This window comes from Heterodontus francisci, chromosome 9 (genome assembly GCF_036365525.1).
Source record: "Heterodontus francisci isolate sHetFra1 chromosome 9, sHetFra1.hap1, whole genome shotgun sequence".
NCBI lineage: Eukaryota > Metazoa > Chordata > Chondrichthyes > Heterodontiformes > Heterodontidae > Heterodontus > Heterodontus francisci.
In genome coordinates, this window is record NC_090379.1 from 59,051,102 (window position 1) to 59,063,341 (window position 12,240).

Below are 12,240 nucleotides of genomic sequence, written 5' to 3' on the forward strand. Positions count from 1 at the left end.
ACCACAATCTGTAACCCATGGCCCGGCATATCCCCCACTCTACCGTTACCATCAAGCCAGGAGACCAACCCTGGTTCAATGAAGAATACAGGAGGGCATGTCAGGAGCAGCACCAGGCATACCTCAAAATGAAGTGTCAACCTGGTGAAGCTACAACCCAGGGCTACCTGCGTGCCAAACTGAATAAGCGGCATGCGATAGACAGAGCATGCGATAGACAGAGCTAAGCGATTCCAAAACCAACGGACAAGATGGAAGCTCTGCTGTCCTGCCACATCCAGTCGTGAATGGTGGTGGACAATTAAACAACTAACTGGAGGAGGTGGCTCCACAAATATCACCATCATCAACGATGGGGGAGCCCAGCGCTTCAGTGCAAAAGATAAGGCTGATGCATTTGTAACAACCTTCAGGCAGAAGTGCCAAGTTGATGATCCATCTCAGCCTCCTCCTGAAGTCCCCAGCATAACAGATGCCAGACCTCAGCCAATTCGATTCACTCCGCGTGATATCAAGAAACGACTAAAGACTCTGGATACAGCAAATACTGTGGGCCCTGACAAACATTCCGGCAATAGTACTGAAGTCCTGTGCTGCAGAACCTGGCGCACGCCTAGGCAAGCTGTTCCAGTACAGCTACAACACTGGCATCTACCCTGCAATGTGTAAAATTGCCCAGCTATGTACTGTACACAAAAAACAGGACAAATCCAATCCTGCCAATTACTGCCTCGTCAGTCTAAACTTAATCATCAGTAAAGTGACGGAAGGTGTCATCGACAGTGCTATCAAGTGGCACTTGATTAGCAATAACCTGCTCAGTGACGCTGAGTTTGGATTCCGCCAGGGCCACTCAGCTCCTGACCTCATTACAGCCTTGGTTCAAACATGGACAAAAGAGTTGAACGCAAGAGGTGAGGTGAGAGTGACTGCCCTTGACATCAAGGCAGCATTTGACCAAGAATGGCATCAAGGAGCCTGAGCAAAACTAGAGTCAATGGGAAGCGGGGGGAAAACTCTTCGCTGGTTGGAGTCACCTAGCGCAAAGGAAGATAGTTGTGATTGTTGGAGGTCAATCATCTGAGCTCCAGGACATCACTGCATGATTTCATCAGGGTAGTGTCCTCGGCCCAGCCACCTTCAGCTGCTTCATCAATGACATTCCTTCAGTCATTAGGTCAGAAATGGGGATGTTTGCTGATGGTTGCATAATGTTCAGCACCATTTGTGACTCCTCAGATACTGAATCAGTCCATGTAGAAATGCAGCAAGACCTGGACAATATCCAGGCTTGGGCTGATACGTGGCAAGTAACATTCGCGCCACACAAGTGCCGGGCAATGACCATCTCCAACAAGAGAGAGTCTAACCATCTCCCCTTGACATTCAATGGCATTACGATCGTTGAATCCCCCACAATCAACATCCTAGGGGCTACCATTGACCAGAAACTGAACTGGAGTAGCCATATAAATACTGTGGCCACAAGAGCATGTCAGAGGCTTGGAATCCTGCGGCGAGTAACTCACATCCTGACTCTCCTTTCCATCATCTACAAGGCATAAGTCAGGAGTGTGATGGAATACTCTCCACTTGCCTGGATGGGTGCAGCTCCAACACCACTCAAGAAGCTGCAGGACAAAGCAGCCCGTTTGATTGGCACCCCATCCGCAAACATTCACTCTCTCCACTACCGACACACAGTGGCAGCAGTGTGTACCATCTACAAGATGCACTGCAGCAACGCACCAAGGCACCTTAGAAAGCACCTTCCAAACCCGTGACCTCTACCACCTAAAAGGAAAAGGGCAGCAGATGCATGGGAACACCACCGCCTGCAAGTTCCCCTCCAAGCCACCCACCATCCTGACTTGGAACTATATCGTCGTTCCTTCACTGTCGCTGGGTCAAAATCCTGGAACTCCCTTCCTAACAGCACTGTGGGTGTATCTACCCCACATGGATTACAGTGGTTCAAGAAGGTGGCTCACCACCACCTTCTCAAGGGCAGTTAGGGATGGGCAATAAATGCTGGCCTGGCCAGCGCGCCCATATCCCATGAACGAATTTTTTTTAAAATGACATTCAGTGCTGAGAAGTGTGAAGTGATTCATTTTGGTAGGAAGAACATGGAGAGACTATATAAAATAAAGGGTACAAGTCTAAAAGGGGTGCAGGAGCAGAGGGACTTGGGTGCATATATGCCTAAGTCATTGAAGGTGGCAGGGCAGGTTGAGAGCGCAGTTCATAAAGCATACAGTATCCTAGGCTTTATTAATAGGGGAGTAGAGTACAAGAGGAAGGAGGTTATGTTAAACCTATATCAAACACTGGTTTGTCCTCAACTGGAGTATTGCATCCAGTTCTGGGCGCTGCATTTTAGGAAAGATGTGAAGGCATTGGAGAGAGTGCAGAAAAGGTTCACGAAAATGGTTCCAGGGATGAGGAACTTCATTTACAAACATAGATTGGAGAGGTTGGGACTGTTTAACTGAAAGAGAAGGCTGAGAAGAGATTTGATAAAGGTATTCAAAATCATGAGAAGTCTGGACAGAGTAAATAGGGAAAAACTGTTTCCACTTGCGAAAGGATCAAGAACGAGAATGTGCAGGTTTACGGGGAGAATGCGGGGGAATGGCACTAGGTAAATTGTTTTTTCGGAGAGTCGGTGCAGACACGATGAGTGGAATGTCCTCCTGTGTTGTAACAATTCTGTGATTCAGTGAACTCTTAAATCTCCCGTTAACCTTCTCTGCAATAAGGAGAACAACCCCATTTTATATAGAATACACAGCACAGAAACAGGGCCTTTGACACAACAATTTGTGTTGGTGTTTATACCCCACACGAGTCTCCTCCCATTGCATCTACCACATCTCAAGCTTTCAGCAGATCTTTCTGTTCCCTTTTCTCTCACGTACTCATCTAGTTTCCTTTTGAAAGCATCAAAGCTCCATTTTTACATATTCATTCACAGGTTGTGGGTGTCACTGGCAAGGCCAGCATTTATTTCCCCTGAGAAGGTGGTAGTGAGCTACCTTCTTGAACCGCTGCAGTCTGTGTGGTGTAGGTACTTCCACAGTGCTGTTAGAGAGCGAGTTCCAGCATTTTGACCCAGTGATGAAGAAGGAACAGTGATAGATTTCCAAGTCAGGACACTATTTGAGTTAGAGGGGAACTTACAACTGATGGTGTACCCATGCACCTCCTGCTCTTGTCCTTCTAGATGGTGGAGGCTGAGGGGTTGGGAGATGCTGTCAAAGAAGCCTTGGTGAGTTGCTGCAGTGCATCTTGATGGCTGGTACATACAGCAGTCACTGAGCAGAATTTTGTGCGGCATTTGAAGCGGGAATGGTGCCGTGGTGAGATGGAGAACTGCATCGGAAGCATCCGCCCGGAAATCCGGTCGGTTCCAGATTTATTCAGCAGTGGGAAAGCATCAAGGCAGAATTGATGCCCTGAAGCAACTGGAATGTATTTTAAATTGTAGAATGCTTACTTTCAATACATTAGCATCTAATTCTTCGCAATCTAATGGAGGGCTTGGGATTAAGTGGATGGTGGGCAGCACTCGTGCCTTCGGGTACATGACCTTTGAAAGCTGGCAGTACCGAGGCAAGGCCTCAGTGCCACAATGGGAAGGCAGCCATGACCAGCACTGCATTGGGAGAGAGGGGGTTGCAGAGGCCATTTTCGGACTGTAGTGCTGTGCGCTGTGCGGGGGTGAGGGTCAGGGTCTTGCGGTTTCTGCAAGGGCGTGTCAGGATCTCGGGGTCTGTGCAAGGAGTGGTGGGGGTCTTGGAATAAAAACAGAAAGTGCTGGAAATACTCAGCAGGTCTGGCAGCATCTGTGGAGAGAAGAACAGAGTTAACGTTTCAGGTCTGTGACCTTTCATCAGAACTGGCAAAGGTTAGAAATGTAATAGGTTTTAAGCAAGTGAAGCGGGGGTGGGGGGGGGGAAGACAACAAAAGGGAAGGTGTGTAATAGGGCAGAGGACAGGAGAGATTAACTGACAAAGAGATCATGGGACAAAGGCAAAGGGAGTGTGCTAATGGTGTGATGAAAGACAAAGCATTAGTGCAAAGAGTGTGTTAATGACAGAATAATGTCTGTCCAAAAGCACAAATATGAAAAACCAAGTTTAAGGCAGGTACGTGGTAAAAAAAAAATGATGAAACAAAATAAAACAAAATAATAATAAAAAGGGCCAGTCATGCTCTGCAGTTATTGAACTCGGGGTCGTGGAAGCTCTGCAGTGAGGGGCAGCTTGGGTTTGGGTGGTTGTATTAGCTGAAGAAACGATTGGGTGGGATGAGTGTTTGCCAGTGCTGCTGGATGAGAGGGCTGGGCATCAGCAAGGGTGGGCACTGAGAACTATCAGGGATTCTGCCGGGAGACGTAGCAAAAGCTCTGTTGCCAGTGCAGAGTTGTCTCTGCATCGGCAGTGCTCTGTAGGCCCACTGGTCACCTTGCATGGATCTCATACCACTGTCTTTTTGGATCCCCATGACATGATGTGGTGTCTCCAACAGAGGGAGGGCCAAGAGGCAGCTGCACCTGCCCGAGAAACTCCATGACAAGCGCAACAGCAGCTGGCCATGCCAAGGAGGACCCACCTGGATCATAAAGTGTACCAGACTCTAATCAGCTACCTCCAAATGTCCAAGCGGCATTGTGAGCAAAGACTACGTGTCTCCAGGGAGGCTGTCACTGACTTGTGCGCGCTGCTGCAGGATGAGTTGTGGCCAGTGGGATTTAGTGGTCACCCTATGCCAGTGGCCCTGAAGATCACAGTGGCACTCAACTTTTATGCGTGTGGATCATTGCAAGGATCCACGGGGGACATGTGTGGGGTTTCACGGGCAGCAGCTCACCACTACATCAAGGAGGTGACCAATGCCCTGTTCAGGAGAGCCGGTGACTAATGTGCACTACTAGACTGGCCATGACAGTCAGGTGGAGAGGGCCATCGGATTTGGGGCCATCGCTGGATTTCCCTGGGTGCAAGATATGATAGATTGCATGCATGTGGCCATCAAAGCTCCCAAGGATCAGCCAGCCACCATCATCAACACGAAGGGCTTTCATTCCATCAACATTCAACTGGTCTGTGACCGCCAAAAGCATTTCCTGCAGGTATGTGCCCGCTTACCCCGGGAAGCAGCCATCACGCCTTCTTACTTTGATAGTCCCAGATGCCACAGCTTTTCAAGCACCTGGTCGCCTTTAGGGATGGATTCTCGGGGACAAGGGCTACCCGTGGAAGACTAGGGCTGTTTATGCCTGTGAGGAACCCTCGCAATGCAGCAGAGGAGAGGTGCAACAATTGACACCGCTCCACCTGAGCGACCATCGAGCAGGCCATTGGGCTGCTGAAGATGAGGTTCCGGTGCCTGGATCAATCCAGTGGAGCCCTCGCAGTTTGACCCTGGAAGGGTCTCGCGTATCCTGGTGGTCTGCTGTGCTCTGCACAAACTAGCACTGCAGAGGAGGCAGGCCTTGCATGACAATGAGATGCCTGAGCGACACTCCTCCACTGCTGGTTTCTAAAATTTTCCCAGTCTTCTGGCCTACCTCTAATCGATGCAGCATTGTATGCCTTTTCTTTTGATTTGATACCATCCTTAACTTCCCTAGTTAGCCATGGATAGTGCATCCTTCCCATCGTCTTTCTTCCTCAGTGAATATATTTGTGTTGAGAGTTTTATTTAATTTATTTATTTTATTTTTAGTTAGAGATACAGCACTGAAACAGGCCCTTCGGAACACCAAGTCTGTGCCGACCAACAACCACCCATTTATACTAACCCTACAGTAATCCCATATTCCCTACCACCTACCTACACTAGGGGCAATTTACAATGGCCAATTTACCTTATTACCTACAAGTCTTTGGCTGTGGGAGGAAACCGGAGCACCCGGCGAAAACCCACGCGGTCACAGGGAGAACTTGCAAACTCTGCACAGGCAGTACCCAGAATCGAACCCGGGTCCCTGGAGCTGTGAGGCTGCGGTGCTAACACTCCTTAAATGTTTGCCACTGCTTCTCCTACTGTCTTACCTTTATAACTTATTTTCCCAGTCCACTTTATCCGACTCTTCATAACCATGTAATTGCCTTTATTTAGGTTTAAGGCCCTAGTTTCAGATCCAAGCTGAATGTGAACTTCTATCATGTATGATCACTCTGGCCTAGAGGATCCTTTACTATGAGGTCATTTATTAATCCTGTCTCATTACACATTACCAGGCCTGAAATAGCCTGCTCCTGGTTTGGTTCCAGAATGTGTTCTGAGAAACTTCCCCTATTACACTTTATGAACTCATTGTCCAGGCTGCCTTTGCCATTTTGATTAGTCCAATCGATATGAAGATTAAAATTGCCCATAATTATTGCAGTACCTTTCCTGCAAGCTCCCATTATTTCTTAATTCATATTCTGTCTTACAGTGTAGCTACTTTTAGGGGGCCTATGAACTACTCCCACCAGTGACTTCTTTCCTTTGCTATTTCTTATCTCTACCCAAACCGATTCTACATCTTGCTCTTCCGAGCCAAGATCATTTCTTGCTATTGTACTGTACTCATCCTTTATTAATAGAGCTACCCAACTTCCTTTTCTTTTCTTCCTATACTTCCTAAATGTCAAATACCCTTGAATATTTAGTTCCCAACCTTGGTCACCTTGCAACCACTTCTCTGTAACTGCCCGTTTATTTCTGTTTGTGCTATCAATTCATCCATCCACAGGCTGGAGGCAGGCTACTGATCAGGCTGTCCCGTCGCCTGTGATGACTTTGACCTGGAGGGCCCTGGCTGCTTGAGGGTATCCTGCCTAGGTGCAGGGACTCCCCTCACGTATCGTGGCTAGAGCTGTACTCACTGGTGGAGGGGCTGAGGAGCTGCTATCCATACTCAGAGCACCCTGAGGGGAGCCAACAGCTGTGGAGGTCAACCTCTCCTTCCTTTTAAGGCTCACTTGAACCTCCCTGTTCATCAGAGACGGTCAAAGAGCTGGAGACGACACCAGGTGCCTTGTCCTTCTCTTGCCTTACCAGTGCTGCGCGAGGTTATGGCCAAGGCGATGGTGTGCAGGTCTGTGCGCATTTGTGGGATCTGACTCTTCAAGAGGATCGCCAACCTCTTGGTGGAGGAAGCCATGCGCTTATATGCCTGAGGCGTGGCAGCATTCATGGCATGGATGGACTCCTCCATCATCCACTCATGGCTGCACACTGTTTTTGGCATCTCCGCCAGATGTTGCCTTACCCCTCTCTGCAACTCCAGCATGCCCTGTGCTGTCGACAACAGAGGCTTGTCATGAGCCTGGGGCTCAGCATGGCCTGGCTGCCCACAGTCCTCCGACTGTCAGTGGCCTCAGCTATCTCAGCCTCAGCCAGCTGCTCGGGCACGTGTGCGGTGCTCTCACCAGCTTGTGACCCTGATTCTACAGCTGAGCAGAAACCCACCGAGTTGAAACTATTTGCACTGTTAGAAGGTGCAGGAGTGTCACAGAATGGTGCCTCTCTGGATCCTCCTCAGAGGTGGAATTATGTCCTCCTTCTACTGCAGTCTCCTGCAGACACTGACCTGCATGAGAGAACACAAACATGTGTGGATTAGGCATTGCAAATCTCATCATGTCAACCATGCATGAAAGGTAGCAATACGAGCAGGGCTGGTAGTGCTTTAAGTATGGCACCCACTGCTGAGGGGTCAGCTGACGAGGTAATCTGCACCTCGGAGCTCACCCCCGCTGCATAATTGGACGGGCCCCATGCCTCCAATATTGTATTTCCCCACCTGCTGCGTGATTGCAGTGGGTCCGCTGCACACGTGACGAGCAGAGACAGTGCCTGCTTCCGGATCTGCTGTTGGGACCCACAACAGGATCGCTAAATTCAACGCACTGTGTGCTGGCGGTGTTTTTAAGTTGGTGGCTGGGGGTGCGTTGTTGGAGCTGCACCCCTTTCACATTCCAGACTTGTGCCTTGTAGATTGTGGAAAGGCAGTGAGCCACTCGCTGCAGAATACTCAGCCTCTGACCTGCTCTTGTAACCACAGTAGTGGTCAGTCCAGTTAAGTGTCTGGCCAATGATGACCCCCCAGGATGTCGATGGTGGAGGATTTGGTGATGGTAATGTTGTTGAATGTTAAGGGGTGGTATTTAGGCTTTCTTCTGTTGGAGATAGTCATTGCCTGGGACTTGTGTGGCGCAAATGTTATTTGGGCCACTTAGCCCAAGCCTGGATTTTGTCCAGCTGTTTTTGCATGTGGGAACGGATTGCTTCATTATCTGCGGAGTTGCGAATGAAACTGAAAACTGTGCAATCATCAGCAAACATCCCCACTTCTGATCTTATGATGGAGGGAAGGTCGTTGATGAAGCAGCTGAAGATTGGACCTAGGACACTACCCTGAGGAACTCCTGCAGTGATGTAATGTGATTAAGTGTGAAGTGATCCACTTTGGTAGAAAAAAAAACAGAAAGGCAGAGTATTACTTAAATGGTGAGAGGTTGGGAAGTGTTGCTGTCCAAAGAGACCTGGGTGTCCTTGTTCATGAGTCACTAAAAGCTAGTATGCACAAGGACACAACAAATAGGAGCAGACGTGGATCATATGGCCCATCGAGCAATTAGGAAGGCAAATGATATGTTGGCCTTCATTGCAAGGGGATTTGAGTACAGGAGTAAAGATGACTTGCTGCAATCGTATAAAACCTTGGTGAGACTGCACCTGGAGTACTGTATACAATTTTGGTCTCCTTATCTAAGGAAGGATATACTTGCCATATAGGGAGTTCAACTGAGGTTCACCAGACTAATCCCTGGGGTGGTGGGATTGTCTTATGAGGAGAGATTGCAGAAACTGGGCCTGTATTCTCTAGAGCTTTGAAGAATGAGAAGTGATCTCATTAAAACTTATAAAATTCTTACAGGGCGTGACAGGGTAGATGTGGATAGGATGTTTCCTCTGGCTGGTGAGTCTAGAACCAGGGGACACTCAGAGTTAAGGGGCAGGTCATTTAAGATTGAGATGAGGAGGAATTTACTCAGAGGGTGGTGAATTTGTAGAATTCTGTACCCCAGAGGGCTGTGCAAGTTCAATAATTGAGCATGTTCAAGACAGAAATCAATAGATTTCTGGAAAGTAATGACATCAATGGATATGGGGATAGTGCGGAAAAATGGCGTAGAGGTAGATGATCAACCATGATCTGTCTGAATGGCGGAGCAGGCTCGATGGGCCAAATGGCCTACTCCTGCTCCTATTTCCTACAATTCTATGATGTCCTGGGACTGAGATGATTGGCCTCCAACAACCACAACTATCTTTCTTTGTGCTAGATATGGCTCCAATAAGTGGTGAGTTTTCCCCCGAATCCCATTGGCTTCAATTCTACTAGGGCTCCTTGATGCCATACTCGGTAGAATGCTTCCTTGATGTCACCTCATCTCTTTTGTCCATTTTTGGACAAAGACTGTAATGAGGCCTGGAGCCATGTAGTCCTGGAGGAACCCAAACTGAACATCATTGAGCAGGTTATTGAGGAGAAAGTGCTGCTTGATAGCACTGTCAATGCCACCTTCCATTACTTTGCTGATTGAGAGTAGACTGATGGGGCAATAATTGACCAAATTGGATTGGTCCTGCTATTTGCAGACAGGCATACCTGGGCAATTTTCCACTTTGTCAGGTAGATGCCAGCTGTACTGGATAAAGGCATGGCTAGTTCTAAATCACAACTCTTCAGCACCACAGCCGGGATGTTGTCGGGGCCAATAGCTTTTGCTGTATCCAGTGTGCTCAGCCATTTCTTGATAACCGATGGAGCGAATGGAATTGGCTGAAGACTGGTTTCTTTAATGGTGAGGCCCTCAGGAGAAGGCCAAGATGGATCATTCACTCGGCCCTTCTGGCCTTGTCTTTTGCACTCACATGCTGTGCTCTGCCATCATTGAGGATAGGGATGTTCATTGAGCCTGCTTCTCCTGTTAGTTGTTTAATTGCCCACCATTCATGACTGGATGTTGCAGAACTGAAGAGCTTTGATCTGATCCATTTGTTGTGGGATTTCTTAATTCTGTCTATAACATGCTGCTTCTGCTGTTTCGCATTCATGTAGTCTGTAGTAGCTTCACCAGGCTGACATCTCTTTTCTAGATATGCCTGGCGCTGTTTCTGGCATGTTTTTACACACTTTTCATTGAACCAGGGTTGGTCCTCTGGCTTGATAATAATGGTAGAATGAGGGAATGCCAGGGTTACAGATTGTGGTGGACTGCAGTACTGCTGCTGCTGATGGCAGACAGCCTGATGAATGCCTGGTTTTGAGTTGCCAGATCTGTTCTAAATCTATCCCATTTAGAATGGTGGTAGTGCCACACAGCACACTGGAGGGTGTACTCAGTCCACAAGGACTGTGCGGTGGTCACTCCTACCAATGCTGCCACAGACAGATGCATCTGTGACCGATAAGTTAGTGAGTATGAGATAGATAAAGTAGGTTTCCCTCTTGTGTTGGTTCTCTCCCAAATGCTGCAAGCCCAGCCTGGCAGCTGTGTCCTTCAGGACTTGGCCAGCTCACTCAGTAGTAGCGCTACCAAACTATTCTTGGTGATGGACATTGGACTCTCCTGCCAGAGTACATTCTGAGCCCTTGGTGTTCACCATGGAGGAGTACATCAGCTGAAGAAGGCAATAGTTGGTAATCAGCAGCAAGTTTCTTTGCCCATGTTTGCCTCAACCACTTCCTGTGATAGTGAGTTCCCCATTCTTACCATTCTGATTCAAGAGATTTCTCCTTATTTCCCTATTGGATTTATTAGTAACTATTTTGTAATGATGGCCCTTAGTTTTGTATCCTCTCGCAAGTGAAAACATTCTCTCCACATCAACCCTGTCCAACCAATTCATAATTTTAAAGACCTCTATCAGGTTACCTCTATGGCTTTCCTTTTCTATAGACAAAAGGCCCAACCTTTCCAATCTTACCTGAAAGTTGTAATTTCTCAGTTCTAGTGCCATTCTTACAAATCTTTTAAGCTGTTCCTCAGGTGCTTCTATGCCCTTTTTTATAGTATGGAGATCAGAATTGTGTTTTATTTATAAGTGCAGCCTAGTCAGGGTCTTATATAGGTTTGGCATAACTGTACTACTTTTGAATTCTACACCCCTTGAAATAAACCCCAGTACTTTGTTAGCATTGCTTTGCTGACCTGCAAAGCTGATTTTAATGACTTGTTTACCAGTATCCTTAGATCCTTTTGATCATCTACACCAGAGTTGTCCAATATATGGCCTGCAGGCCAGAATCTGGCCTGTCAATCTGCCCGTGGTTTGGCTCTAATTGGCGGCTCCCCTGTATGTCAGGCAGATGGAATAGGCGGGGCCTATGTCTGATGGGTGATGGGTGAGGGGGAGGAGCCCCTGTCTGTGATTGGTCACTCCCTGTGACTGACGGGGGCTGTCCGGACAGCATTAGCACTGATTGCTAGAATGTGAAACAGGCATCCTGCGATCAGCCCCTGCTGCTTTCACACGGTTTAGTAGATGTTCTGTATCCTACACACTGGGCAGGTTCCAACCTACACTTGCCATCCCAACTTAAATTCAACAGGCATGGTAAGTTTCCAATCATGGGAATGGCTGCCGCACGGAACACTGAGCAGGGAGTGGGGAACACTGAGTGGGAGCAGCAGGCAAGGACCAGGGAGCGGGGAACACAGAGCAATGAGTAAGGAAGACACAGAGAGATGGGGGGAGAGAGAGGGAGCGCCGAACATATGAATTAGCTGCAGGAATAGGCCACGGAGAGAGGGATGGGGTGGGGGGCAGTAAGAGAGAGGGGGAAGAAAGGGAGAGAGACAGAGAGGGGGCAGAGAGAGATGGTGGGGACAAAGAGAGGGACAGAAAGAGGGGGGGGAAGAGAGGGGAGAAAGAGAGATGGAGGGGTGGGGAGAGATAGTCAGAGAGTCATAGTCAACTATTTACGGCACAGAAGGAGGCCATTCAGCCTATTGAGTCCCTGTTGGCTCTCCATGGAGCTATGCGGTCAGTCCCGCTCCCCGGCTTGATCCCTGTGGCCCTGCAAGTCTATTTTTCTCAGTTGGCCATCCAACTTCCTCTTGAAGTCATTAATGGTCTTCGCTTGCATCACCCTTGTGGGCAACAAGTTCCAGGTCATTACCACCCGCTGCATTAAAAAAAAGTGCTTCCTCATATTCCCCCGCATC

General features: G+C 48.3%; 1 protein-coding gene and 1 long non-coding RNA gene across 9 annotated transcripts in view; one reads left to right on the forward strand and one right to left on the reverse strand.

Annotated features, from left to right (window-relative positions):
- The window catches only part of LOC137373804 (uncharacterized), a 29,482-nt gene extending 23,301 nt beyond the window's left edge, over positions 1-6,181 (reverse strand). For both annotated transcript variants that reach the window (XR_010975702.1, XR_010975703.1), the window contains exon 1: positions 6,064-6,181. This is a non-coding gene — a long non-coding RNA (uncharacterized lncRNA). The remainder of the gene's footprint in view (positions 1-6,063) is intronic.
- The window catches only part of LOC137373803 (E3 ubiquitin-protein ligase pellino homolog 2), a 416,880-nt gene that overhangs the window by 273,291 nt on the left and 131,349 nt on the right, over positions 1-12,240 (forward strand). The window lies entirely within an intron of this gene.